This window comes from Protopterus annectens, chromosome 4.part0 (genome assembly GCF_019279795.1).
Source record: "Protopterus annectens isolate FY-2018-M chromosome 4.part0, PAN1.0, whole genome shotgun sequence".
Lineage (NCBI taxonomy): Eukaryota > Metazoa > Chordata > Ceratodontiformes > Protopteridae > Protopterus > Protopterus annectens.
In genome coordinates this window covers 1,174,014,451-1,174,030,079 of record NC_056733.1, presented here as the reverse complement: position 1 = coordinate 1,174,030,079, position 15,629 = coordinate 1,174,014,451, and positions in this window count along the sequence as shown.

Sequence of the window (15,629 nt, the reverse complement as noted above, 5' to 3'; positions counted from 1 at the left end):
ATGTCCCATTATCAATGGTGTCTCCCCCTTTGTGGGGTGTGATAACTGTTGCTGTGCACCATTCGGTGTGTACACAGCCTGACATGGAGCTATGATTGAACATGATGCGTATGTGGATAGCTACACCCTGGGATGTTGACAGGTCCCATGAAAGCTGTATGTATGGCTTTAGAGAGTGCAGCTTGTACCTGCATAGTCATTAGTACAGGGGCCCTGTAGTGTACATGGATATATTACTAAGTGTACCTGTTGGGGGGAAGGGAGTGGATTTAGGATCTCCCAGACCCTATCTGGATGAACGGGTACTATTTCTGTAGATGCAGTACTCCCCATGCCATAGTGCTGTGCAGCATGGCAGGTCTTGTCGTTGCCATTACGATTAATGACACAGTTATAGAATGCTCTGTGCTTGGCCTCATAATTTGTGGCTGATTAGTTTCACAGTAGCTTTGTGTGGTTTTATATGGTGTATCTGCATCTTACTGAGGCTGACCAGGGATCACCTACACTCATGTGTGTTCACTCTTGCAACAGTTACTACCTTATGTGGTACAGTTTAAAGCATGGTACCACCAGTTTGTCTACTTGTTTGTGTTGGGTTGAATCCTGGTTCTGTTTCAATGCCACAATCACTGCACATATGTGACTGCTTAAGGTTCATTTGTGTAGGATTCAGCATTTGCACATGCATTGTCCATCTGCATGGGTGCCATGACACTCACCACCCTGCTCTTAGGAAACATAACATTGGCATTGGAGACTAATTATGTGTAGCATACTGTTAGCCCTGTTTGTGTGACTACTGTGATCCAGGTCAGTGGGGTCGATGGAATCCAACATACATTGAGCGTAGGTGTTGGTACATGAGGAGTCTTCCCAGTTCATAATAGAATAGTTGAGAGTAGCCATTATTATGGTTCTGTCTCAGACCTATTCTTCCCCATTACAGCACATTATGACAGTTGTGAAGTCCGTGGCCTAGTGGGTGATCTGTCTCAAGGTGCATTTTGAATTCCACTTTGGCACAAAGGTAGGTGCTCAGCATAATGCATCTGATGTTATGCAAGTGCAATTAGCGTGGGGGTGTACATATCCTTCAGGAATATGGACACACCTGCAGCCCGTGTGTTCCAATAAAGGATAATGGGCAAGAGGTGAGGTATGTGTTATAGCATGGTCATGCAGGTGTGCTCTCCAGAGCATTGAAACATGTCTCAGCCACTGCACAGATATGTTCTCCATGTTAGAGATTGACATATGTGTGTCCATATAGTGTTTCTGACATGTATCATTGTGTAGCGAGACCCACAGTTTATTGCTTGGCTGTCCCTGTAACAGCAGTGGACCCTCACTTGAACCGTGCATGATGAAGGCACTATAGGGGAAGCATGAGCGCTAGGCAGTATCCAGATTCCCAGGGGTAACAGGTGCAGGCCCTGTCTGGCAAAGCATCATGGTGTGTCAACTATGTTATCCAAGGACGACAGATACTGGATACCCTCTGACATGCACCACTACACTAGACAATTGTGGAATACAATCATTTTGTCCCTGTACTGCAGTATCATTCTGGCCAATGGCAGAATGCTACCCAGGACTTGGGGCATACCTGCATGGGCTACAAGACCTGACAGTTCCTACATGTGTTTCCATGCAGTCCAGGCTACTGCATCACAGGTCCTGCACAATAACACGGAATATGCCAGAGCCATGTGTATAGTTCAAAAGGTGGTCTGAGTGTATGAGTATGTAGCTAATCATGGCAGACAGGCAGCTGACAATATTTATACCCTTGTATAGGTTGGTGTGTAACATAGTGCTAGAGTTTGCATTCACAAATGAATACTGTTGGGCATGTTTCCAGTCACATGTTCAGAGGTGTGGCACAATTATGCAAACTATGTCATACAGTTTGTGTATTTCAGTGTCTGTCTCTTCCTGCTTGGGGGGTCACTTGTTTGGTCAGATACCTAGATGCATCTGTGAATGTGTGTGATTTCCGGTAGTGTGTGTGGGTGTCATTATTGTGTTCTGGTAAGGGTATGTGTTGGTTGTGTTGATGAGCTGCATGTGTTAACCTACACCTCTTGACTGTCCAGTCAGTCATGGCTGTAGACTGGGCTGCCTTCCAGCTTACCCCTGTAGCTGCATCCCAAACAATGTGTGGGGCATGGTGTTAGGTGGGTCTGGCAATGTACGTGGTATAGAGATTACATTCCCCCAGGATGGCCACATACACAAAGCTGACATTAGTAAACACTAGTAGCTGACTAGTGGACATGCCTGTATGAGCAGTCAGTAGTACAAGTACCAAGTACTGTATTTAGTTTACGTATTGCCTATGAAGATGTTTTAGACAGTGATGCTCACATGTAAATATTTGTGTTATGGACGTGACAACACTGGCTATTACGGAAACATTGTAGCTACCTTTAGTAGCAATCCTCCTCTGAGGAGCACATCACATCCTGTTAGTTGATTACAGATGATGCAAGTGTCTACAGGTCTGTTTCCTTCTCTGGGTATATACTCACATATCCACCAGGACCATGAGCTCTGTTGAGCACAGACACCCACTCTCCAAACAAAGTCATGTATCAATAGACTCTGACGCCACTATCAACATGATCAGGATATAATCAGATAGTGTGAGCCATCACCTATTACGTGGCTATTACACATGGGCAGCTGTCTCCTACATCTTACACTCCTACTGCAGATGTTGCACTGGAGTTAAAGATGATATGCAACCTGTTTCATTACCAGTGCTGTGCACTACCTTACATACAGTATGTGCAAGCACCTGTTAGATCGGCAATGAGAGGTTGGGCTCACAAACCTGGTAGTTCAACCAGTGTGTCTGTACTCTCAATATCCACTCTATGTAGGTGTGCACATAGCCATTTGGCCCAGCCCTGTAACAAGGGTCACTACACATTTGTATAACATGTACACATGCACAGCTGTTATTGCTTGCAAACGATAGTACAGAGGTGGATATTACATGTGTTATGTACATGGATAGTTACGTGGCTCTTCCAATTATCTTTGCTATCATGCTGCTAACCTTTCAGATGAATACTAATGTTAGTTATCCTGTCATTGAGTATTGTAATTGCCAATAGACATAACTACTGTTTGCATAACATAACAGAACTGCTATGTAGAACAGAATACAGATCTGCCTAGAATACTGTACATTACACAGTTTTTGGCACAATATCCCACAATGCACACCATATTTGCACGGTAAGCCCACCTTTAACATGTTCATCTTACTTATACACCCATACATATGTCGACTGTTACAATATATCAACATACACTATCCCCTGTTATAGCACATACTTGTTGGACCAATCCTGACACTGACAGTGGCTGGAAGTGAATTGGTGGGTTCCAAGCCCATACCATCCCTTGTGGTGTATGCGGAGTGTGCCATGTGACTTACAGCAGTACACTCATAGAATACTACAAGCATTACTACTGCTCAACAATACATCGCTAAAAGATAGCTGTTTCCACTATATGCATTGAGTACACTGTAATTCTTACAGTACAGGTACTACATAAACAGATATACTACATGTTATACATACCATGTTAGTAATCAGAAGTGTTATTAACTAGTATAATACTCTTTTCTGGTTTGTCTTTCAGTTTTTTGTACTGTCCTACAGGTAGATACAGATAGTTTGAATGTGTGACAAGGCAACCTTTTATAGTTACAGATCAGTAACATGTGCTATTCTGATGACCAATTGGTGTTCCTAAGTAGCTAATTACATGCACATCAGCTGTGCTGCTACTGACTTAGCCAATACCATGGCTACAGTGGAGTATAATTGAGTACTCCACTTGGGCGTTGTCCCTTTGCCTTACTTGTGAGGAAGACAGCGTGGAAGTTTTGTTTGGAATCTATTGCAACAGCTGTATAGAGACGAATAGTAATATATTGTATGTAATGCCTAGAGGATTTGGTCTAAATGTGAGTACTGCTGTTATATTTCTGAACATTGCTACTTGTGCAGGGTTTGTCTGTACCTAATACTTCTGCATATGTTTCAGTCTGGCCAGGTTGTTTGACCAGCTCAAGGCTGCATAGCTATACATGTAATGTTAGGGAGTTTACCGTGTGCTTACCAGACATATTTAGTTTGGTGTTACTGTGTATCATACTGTGCTGATAATTAGTACTCAGTAAAACTTCATGGTGTATGAACCTTTCAACCCACTGAAACAGGATTAGTTCATACAAACCATGTTACATCAGCAGCTGTTCAGTTGTATAACGGCAACTATTTCACATAGGGCCATGTTAGAGTATCTGTGTCCAGGTATGTTAAGGTTTCAACAGATGTTGTACAGTAGTTGCATAATTGGTTATGGAATGAAGTATGTATTGATGTAATTATTTCGGTTGTCTGGCAGATGTTGGTGGGTGTACATAGCACATGCAGGTGTGTAGGAACCCCTTTTATACAACGTTTATATGTGTGTGGGTGTTCTTTCCCTATGTGATCACCTATCCCTTAGTGGACTAATACTATGGTAATTGCAGGCTGATTCATTAAGGCACTATTAAATGCTTCCTGTATAGCATGCAGGTACTGTTAGTCCTTGAATCCTTTTGGCAATACATCGGAATATAATAAAGTTTTGCAAAATGAAAGCTGTCTGTGTAATTCTGTCATGGATATTTGCAGTCATTGCAGTTGTGTTGGTGACTGTGTCCAGAGAATATATTTGTAATAGTGTATTGGCATATACTCTTCATATGTTATGCTCATATTGTTTGGGGGGGGGGGTGTGGAATGTGTGATTGCTATGCTCCATGTTATACTCAGATATGACCACTTCAGATGCTGTCTACAGACATGTATGTATGAGCGTGTGTGTGTGTGTGTATATATATATATATATATATATATATATTTATATATATATATATATATATATATATATATATATATATATATATATATGTGTATGTGTGTGTGTGTGTATATATATATATATATATATATATATATATATATATATATATATATATGTGTGTGTATATGTATATAGATATATACATTATTGCATACGTTTATCTGTACCTCCATAGATGTGTAGATGTTTTTAACCTATCTATATGTCTACATATATATGTAGACCTGTATATATCAACATGTCTCTATGTATCTCTCTCTCTATATATATATATATATATGTATATTTATATGTCTATATATCTATATATGAGCATACACCTTTAATTGGGTACATGGTGGGTTGTCCTATTTCAACACATTCCTCCCTTTTGTGTTTTAACATGTCTGCATACACAACTGGGATAGGTACATCCCAGGAAGCTTAGTGTTAGGTTACTCTGAGGATGGAGTACATGGTTGCGGGTTCTACTCCTGGACGGTGTTATTATTTTACCTCTCAGAGTAGGCACTGTAGGGAAAGTGTGAATAACGCACATTTATGAGGTTGTGAACAGGTTTGCTCATGGTCTGCGCGACGTTAAGCAAAGGTTAAACGTGTGAAGCGCTTCTCCGTTTACCATGTTTCAGTGCTGCTTACCATTGTGCAAACACGTGGAAACCCGCTTACAACTGCTTAAGAGTGCTTTAATCCACCTGCATCCAAAAGCCCTTATTCTGGCCCTCAGAATAACCTAACAGCCCTTGCAGGTCTTGAACCTGGGACCATGAACACCACACTCACTGACTTTACCACTAAGGCATCTGAGATATGTACAAATGTTATGGTGTTTAGAATATACATTGTACTACAGACATTCCTCACTACTGAAAACAAATGTGACAGTCAGTTGGTGTACATATGTCTGATACATGTTAATGTTCATATGTTTGTGAAATTAGGTGTTGCAATGTGATATGACAGTGTGTATTATGAATGAGAAAGGGTCTTGCTTTGTGTCTTTTTTATATTGTCCCCATACTCCATGTATGCCCCTCCAGTTCACTTATTGGATATCTGACCCAGGCCCTCTTTGATGCATGATTGCATTACCCATCATTCCTCCCCCACCCAATTCTTCACATACACAACAACCCCCCTTCTATAGTGAATTAGGTTAATATTAACTGTTATAATACCAGAGCTGCATGTGTTTTCTGTACACTCCAATTCCTTTGGAGTGCTTCTGTGTCATGAAGTGTGTTCATAGATGTTTATATATATATGGCTAATGATGTAATGCATAATATATATATATATATATATATATATATATATATATATATATATATATGTGTGTGTGTGTGTGTGTGCAGACATCACTGACACACACACATATATATATATATATATATATATATATATATATATATATATATATATATATATATATATATATTTCATATTAGTTTGTAACAGTAATACATATGTAGACTGGAATGTGTTGGTTCACAAACTACAGTACATTACAATGCACTATACATATGTACACAAAGTGACTGTCCCATTTGTGATCATTACAGTGAAATGCATATGGTATAAGGTGTAGTCTCAAGACCATGAGCCATGTATACACCTCGGATAGCTTAGTGGTAAGTCCCATGACTATAGTGTGCATGGCCCAGGGTTCGACACCAGCAATGCTTTACAAATGTTTTTTACTGCAGAATAAGGCTCATTTAAGCAGTGGTAAGCATATTTAAAAGTGCTTGTGTGACATTATAGCAGCGGTTAAACACAGTTAAACAAACTTTGTAATGTATAACCTGTGCGCGCAAACATGGCCACATCTGCTAACTACTCTGGATATATACATGTCAGTGACGTAACATCTCACTATGTGCTGATGTAATATTACATTCTCTGTTGACTGTACTCTCCAGCACACATGGGTTTATATGGGTGTTTCGAATGTTTATTATACAGACGATTACTACCTATATATGCAAGCTGTGGTTAAGGTATACGTTTGCACATGATAAACATCCCTGCCATTATCGGGATTGTAACCTCAAATACACAGATACTATGTAATTGACATTAATGTTGCTTCCACCTATTTCCTATTTAGATAATTTCTATGTGTAAGCAAGGCTAAGCAAAGGGCAGAGGCCCCCAAACTCACTGAGTTTCATGTACTCTTGAAGTAACAACATATAATGCATGTACTGTGAGACAATACATTACATTCCTAACAACATTAGGCATAGCCCCTCACTGACACACTTCAAGGGAAACCTTGTTGTGTGAATGGGTAACGGAATATACACCCCTGGGATCATGTGTCCCAGAACCATACAGCCATGGGGTGGGAGAACCTGTCCAGTTTGATAGCTCGAGACCTGTTGGGGGAATTGAATGATGTAGAATTGTCACATTAACATGCCCTCTTTAGATCACTAAGTGCCTCTATCACCCTCCACAACTCCAGTCTTCAACAGCTTCCAGCAACTCTGCCTGAAATTGCTTCATTGGCTATGCTTGGCAGAGGCTCAGTTACTTCATCAATGGTGCAGGGAAAGCCAACACACTGTAGCTATGCTTCTAATTGCTCTTGGGCAGATAGTAGGCTATCTGTGAACCTCTAACGTGCAGGCAATCACAGCCATAGTATGTGAATAAACAGACCTTCAGATCACAATATACAGTGAGAAATCACCATGTAGTCAGGAAACAGTTGAGTACAGCAAGAACATACAGAACACTGATACTTAGTCACTCCAAAAGCCTGTCTTGGAAGCTAGAAGACTTGTATAAGTTTAAGGCTTTCTATTGCTTACCAATAAGTTACCTACAGGGGAGATGAAAAACAAGCACAGATGGGGAACATGCATGCAATGATGCCATACCGGCCTATGTGTCAGCCTTAGGCTTTGGAATACTGGCCAAGGCTATTGGCACCCCCATTGTGACTTCTTTAGGAGAGACTTGAAGGTGAATACCAGCTCCATAAACAGCACAATAAAAGATTCAATGAGGATTATGCTACTCAACACCAGGGGTTGTGATCACAACATGCATGCACTCACAGCACTCCTCAGGATGGACAACATCAACATCTGTGCATTAACTGAAATCTGTCTTAAGGCTCCTGAGAGCACGCCATCACTACCAGACTACAACCCATACCACACATTTCAGCCACAGAACATGGACTGACAGACATGGAGGAGCTGTATCCATATTCATCAGGGATACCTACACCTCCAGGATAGTGGGGCAGCATGATACCTCTGTGATCATCCATGTGCAGCTAACATCAGCCACAACTGCAATGTGAAATGTGGCCTGCTACAGATCACCCTCCATGACCCAGGACCTCTACTCCACCTACCTGGAGACAGTGGAGAACATGACAGTCCTAACGCACACCCTGGCATTGGTCGATGTCAACTACCATGCCATTAACTGGGAAACGTACACTGGTACTCACTTCCAGGCCCAGCGCTTCCTGGAATGTATCACCTCATATGCCCTGTATCAGGTGGTAACCTCCCTAATGTGGAGTGGAAACTACTAGATGCGGTAAACATGGGCAACAGGTGCACTACAGCGGAGGTTAACCAGTCACTGGTTAGATCTGATCATGAACTATTCACTTTTTCCACACCCTAGCATCTCTTCCACCCATGGACACCACAGTGTATTCCTTTCCTACAGCTAAATTTACACTACTAGTGACAGGGGTGAGGGGTTTCACAGCCCCCATGCTAAGGGGAAACACTGCTCAAGATAGTGACAGATTTACAAATGCAGTCTATAAGCACCTATACAGATGTATGGATCATGCCATCACTGGTAAACCAAGACTTACTCCTCCTAGACAAGAACCCAGACCTCTGCAATATACAGGCTATACTACAGAAGTAGGACAGTGTTCTGGACACACAGCAAATCCCACAAAGGGCAGACATCTGTGACCACTATTAGTATGATATGTAGGTCCCTCATGACATCATCCAAGGCTAACATCAGCAGGAGAATACACAAGGATTCAAAAGATAACCATAAAGCCTTCTTTGGCTATGTCAAGGATCTACGTGGTGACACACAGATTTGCACTGTACCGGTGAAATATAGCCCAAAATATGCTTACCCTACTGATATCGCCAACATCCTTGCAGATACATTCAGTGCATACTTCACCCGCTAAAGAGCCCACAACACTACCCGAAAGGTACAGTATCCCAACCATCAGAGGCACACAGGTGGAAATGGCCCTCTCTAACAGCAGAACACAGCATTAGTGGAGGCAGATGTTGACCCAGACTGCATCTTGCAAACTGTACAAGATAACCTGCCCCCCACCTTATTAAGAATTCCTACCTCAGCCTCTCCACAGGCTACATGCCTATGCAATGGTGCGTGGCAACGGTTATTCCACTCCATCAAGGTGGACTCACAACTGACCATGGTAACTACCACCCCATAATCCTGACTAGCCTGGTCTGCAATGGTATGATTTGCATCCTCATGGCACTCATTAACAATGACATTGGTATGACTAGCAGTCTCCAGGTCCTACTCTTGAACAGTCATGACTGGTGTCCCACAGGACTCGGTCCTGGGAGCCCTACTGTTTGGCATATACATCTTAGAGGTTCGGGCAAACACAGGTGAACTACGGCAGACCATGTTTGGCAATGACTGAGAAGTGGGAGCCATGATTGATAGTCCAGCTGACACAAACATCCCTCAAGGGGTCTAACAGAGAACGTCATAGGGTGCCAACGACATGGCCACCAGTCAAGTGCCACTAACTGCATTGTCATTCCATTGTGGAATTGGCACCCACATATTAACACATAAGTGGGAGCCACTTTAATGCAGACGAGGTAATGGAGTATCTGGAGACTAAGGTAGATAGTGATCTCCCCTTTGACAATCATATCTCCACAGTAGTTAGGACATCCTTCTATGTAGGCCATCTGATTACTAAAGGGTTCCCATCTAGACATACTGGGGATATAATGCCCCTTTACTCATCACTTATCAGTCACATCATAGGGTATAGCCTACCCATGTAAGATGTACCTCAGAAGACACGTCCAACAGCTGGGGGGGTCCATGAATTACCACGCCAAGGGGAATACTGGCCTCCAACATATGGCCTATGCAGCCAGACTGAATAAACTCCTGCTTTACTCAGTGGCATCTCATTTACCCAGACATGATCTCTGCTGGCCAACACAGCCATGTCAAACTCAGGCTTGATGGATATGCTCCACCTATGGGAATTCATGTCACAGTGAGCCACACACTGTAGTGAGCTGAACCTTGCCACAACAATAACTGGAAGATGCTGGAGGGACAGCTTCCTGTCACAGACACTCCACATACTTTGGAACAACATCCCTAACTACATTATACAAAGCCCCTCACTAACACTCTGCAAGAGAAACCTTGAAGGGTGGGTGGGGAAACAGTAGATGCCATTGGCTCTGCTCCACAGAGGGACAGTTATTGAATCAATGGGTTGGCAAAAGCTGACACATTTTGGCTGGCCTTATGAATGGCTTCTGGCAGTTGGCCAAGTACCTACCTATGAATCTATACATACAGTGTCTGCATATGCTGATAGCTTAATTTACTCTTCAGGTGTTGACTTACCTTGTGCCAATAGCTATCGTCTGTGCAATAGTTGAGGGTTGCCTATGTTGGATGCACACAGTAGACTGCCTATGCATGACAATTTACAGGTAGTCTTGTGCGTGTGCCATCCATTTTTACTGTATGTGCAGGTGGAGAAAAGTGTCAGTCCATGGTGCCTACACTGTTAGTGTGAGGCATGGGCATACTGGGCATGCTTCCGTCTGCCTACTGGGGCTGGCTCAGGGTGTTCGTGGTCTGAGTACCTCTGTGCCCGTGGGGCCCTTGGCAATGGTGGTGGGCTGTGAGGGCCTTCAGCATTCTGTCCCTGCTGCAGCTGTTTCCACAGGACCATATTGTGTAGCATGGCACACACTATGAAGATGTGGGCACATGTGCCTGAAGAGTACTGCAAGACTCCACCTGATATGTCCAAGCAATGGAACCGTGATTTCAGCATCCCAAACACACGCTCTATGATGATTCTGGTTTGTGCGTGTGCCTCATTATGGCATTCCTACATGGGTGTGTGTGTATTTCTGATGGGAGTCATCATCCACGGTTCCAGTGCATAGCCAGCATCCCCCACCAGGTGGCCATTTGGGATGTCCCCCCTGGCAAATAACCAGTACAGCTGTGAGGCACGCCAGATGTGGGAGTTATGATAGCTTCCAGGGCTACCAGCACACACATCCATGATAATACCCTGGGCATTGCACACGATATGGCAATTGATGGAGGGGTATCTCTTGTGGTTTATGTAGCACCTACCCTGCTCACCGGGTGGTGACTTGATGTGTATGTGCGTGCAGTCTATTTCACCCAGTACCTCCAGGTATTCTGCCACATGGTGGAAGAGATGCATATTGCTGGCCAACTCCTGCTGCATTCAGGGGAAGTATATGTGCTCATTGGCATGTGGTAACATGGCATCCAGGAACTGGTGTAGTATCCTGGATGCTGATGCCTGTGAGATCCCCATGATATCCTCAGTTGGTCTTTGAAAGGTACCTGTAGCTAGTATTCTCAGGCTTACACATACCTTCATATCCACTGGGATGGGTTCCCCTCTGTTTGTTCTGGCTCTGAGGCGTGGCCAGCACAGCTCCACAAGTTGCTGTAGGGTGTCCCTGTCCACCCTGTAATGCTCTACTATTTCCAGATCATGTAGCCCCTGGTAGGTTACCCTGGGTCTGAACACTCTCCTCCTCTTCTTGTGCCTGAGGTGGTCATGTGCATCATCCTCCACATCACCTTCAGTCTCCAACACATGCTGCTGGATCAAAGCTATGGCAGCCCCTAACATCTACATAATAAAATTTCCCTGTCTGTATACACCACTGGTGCAGAGTGTATGGGAATACAAAAATGTGTGTGAGGTGCTTTCACATTTTATAGTATTGTGCTATAGATGCTGCTGATGTAAGTGTGTGTCTATAAGCTATTCCAGCTGTTGCTTGTCTTAATTATGGGTTTTGCAATGAGTACTGCAAGTGTGGGGCCTTTACTGTGGAGAGTTACTTGCCTGCCTTGATTAATCTGTTGCCCTTTAATTCACTTTTAGACATGGATCCCCTCCCATTATCAGGCATGCATCCACCTGCCGTCTTTCTTGTTTTGTACTTTCCCTACCCAGTCATGGCAAAATGTGCCTTGTAGCTGATATACTGCATATCGGCTTTATTTGGCTTTGACACTTTCCTGTTTTCTTTGCAGTACAGCCCCTCCCCTTCCCTGTTCTGCAGGTAGTTGCTTGCAGCACTGTTAGCTGTTGTCAGTGCCCCACTGTAGGCTCCTAGGTGTTAAATAGTCATTTGTATTCCAATTTCACTGCTGCAGAATTTCCTTATTTATTTCCTATATCCTGCCTGTTTCAGCTGCATTGCACGCCGCGCATACCCATTTACCGGGTTTACGCGTGTTTTCATCTCCATTCACATGCATACTTGGTTACCTTGTGTACTCTCAGCTAAGCATAGCTATGAGCAATTCAACACACCCCTATCCTGCAGCTTTGCCTAGCTAGAGGCAGATTGGTTTAGCAATGCTCCAATGTGCTTACAGCAATGGCGACACACCCCTCTCTTGATGTCATCTTTATCTCAAGGGCACACCTAGGTGTTATAACGCTACACTGTGAGGTGCATCCTTACACCAGTGGGGAATCTGCGATTCACTATTACTCCTCTCATTTGCATGACATTGCCTACTAATTCCTAGCTACTGCGCATAACACTGTCACTGCCCCTTAGCAACCCTTGCACCATGAGTATGGTGTAGCATGCCTTCCATTGACTATTATAGAAAAATCGTGATATGTTTTTCATTGTGGTTTTATTCTATATTTTTATATATTCCTTGCGATCCCCACTGCCCTGCGCTTCCATGTCGCGATAGTGTGACTATATATATTAAATGTTAATTTTATATTTTGTACATTTATTTTATGCCAATGGCTATATATTTAGCAATTGGCATATATTAACAATATAATACATGTGTTTGGTCTGCTGTCATGGCTCTGATTTTGTATTTGAAAAAATGTAAACCGTTTTCTATGGTTTACATTTCTGCATGCTTACACTATGCCTGCACCACTTCCTGAATCAATACATACCTTCATTTGCATGCTACACTGCTGCACATGGGGTAATTAGCATACAAGGCTCGGGAGTTATGCAGGTGTAGCATACGCAGGTAGTGCACATAGAAACAGCTCGTACCTGAATCGCTCAGCAGCCATCTTTGGTGTTAGAATGCCGACGCTATGCCTGCACCTGATGAAAGCTTCATGAATCCCGGGGTGTGTGTTTGTGTAGGTGTTTAAGTGTTTGAATGATGTGAGCGTGTAGGGGTTTGTATGCATTGGTTGTATATGTGTGTGTTGTATGTCTGTATAGGGAAGATGTGGGGCAAACAAAATCTTTCGATTTTGTATTTTTCAGGGTTTGTGGGTTTTGATTACATGAACGAGTGACCAAAGTATGTCGAGTATGTTGTACTCGACATTTCTGATCGTTCGTTCATGTAATATAGACCCCAGAAAGGTTAAGTAAAAAAAAAACTATTTGAAGCAACTTGCAACTACACGAGTGCTGAAAGATGCTTGCAGTCAGAGGATTAGCAAAACACAAGCTTAATAAAGGTGAAAGTCACCATAGACAAAGTCCCATACCATATCTTAGCAAGCAAGGACATAGTCTACCTTCTATGTCCCTAAAATCCCATAGCATATACCTAGATCTACTGAAGACCCTCACTATTAACCTAAATACCGTATTCATATGAGACTTTAACTACACCTCCATAGACAGGAAACCTATTCACTGTCTCATACTCCCTGGCACAACAATTCCTGGAGTTTATTAACACAAATACCCTTGACTAGATAGTGTGCACAACTACCCAAGGTTCAAATATACTAGACCTGGTACTCACTAATATGTGAGACAAAGACAAAAATTCAGGGACAGATTTTTTTTTTTTTTTTTTTTTTAATATTGCTCTAATTCACTTAGTTAATAGAACAATAGATTTTGCATCAGCATACATTTTCTGAAGAATAAAAATATGAAATCCTAATGTCAACCAATATTGACTACAATCTGTGTTTTTTCAGGTAATCAAAAAAAAAAAAAAAACAATATGAGGGACTGGGAAAAATATGTGACAAAATTAGGACATTGTACAAAATTAGGCTACAGCTGAAAACTATGCGTGGTGGTATATAGTGGCCTGCAAAATGTTAAAGTGAGGGTAAACATGTTAAGAACATGCTAAAAAGACATAGAGGAAACATACTAATTATAATGTGTGACTCAGAAATTGTATAAATGCATTGGACTGCCCCTCTGTTGATGACTGGAAGAAAGCACGGAGCTCTATATGCTATAAAAATGGCAACACAGTGGATTAAGATTACAAGCTTTTAACAAGTTGTTTCCTGTAGCCCATGGTTTGAGTCCTTCGGCCTCCATTTGCCCATTGTACAATTCTGAGCACATCACTTAACCAGGTAGTGTTCTTGGCACTAGTGAATTGAGCTAGTCTCCTCAGTTGTCAGCTAGACTACATGCCTGGTATCTGTCTATAAACCTGTGAAAAAGTGGTTTGTGCAACAATCAAGGGAATGATCTAGGAAGGTGAGGATGCTGGATATAATGTAAAGTAGAATTATATGAGTGAATAATGTAGATATGAGGGTCCAGGTATTGTTTGTAAGTTAGCAACAGCCCATATGTGGGCAAGACTACAAGTTACTTAAAATTGTTCACTTGAGATAGTTGCTGTCCCTTCCCTGCAGTGTACAATCCATTATTTTCTGAAAGAGAACTAAGACACCATATTTTGAATGCTGGTTTTCATTCAATTAGCTTCAAACCCAGCAGAAAGAACTGCTTAAACGCATGGCAGAGATAAGTAAATTCAGGTTAAGGGGCTGCAGCTTTCATGCTCTTGGCTTGAAAATCCTGCAGAATATCAAGAGAAGGAGGGAAGATGAGACATATCCTTAGGGGGGTCCTTGCCAGCATTTAATATATTCTACTTAACACTGATAATCTGGCAACAACTGTTACTCCTCAAACACAGGGATCTATTAGCACATAGTGAGAACCCTGGCACATTGAACTGTTGTGGGACCAACAAAAATACACCCCTTGATATGTGGTAAAATGCCTTCTCCACATCCACAAAAAAGACCTAGACATCTGGTCAAAATCTCATCATCCCACCAATATCTGCAAGAACAAAGAAGTGATCTAAAGGTCTGTGGCATGAACTTAATACACACTGGTCATCCTGACAATTGGGTGAAACAGACCTGTCTAGTCATATACAATTGAACTCTATTATGTGAACACTTTCAGGCCTGTAATGACATGTCCACAGACACAGTGAAGGGTCATTCTTTTCAGTGTGAAACTGTTACCCTGCTTAACTGAGCTTGATAGGTCTTTTTCACATGCCCTCTAACCACCAATTAAAAAATTAGTCCCCCTCCATACCTGAAATACTTACCTGTGAGCTTCATGAATATTTGTCTATTTATTTATTGACGTTTG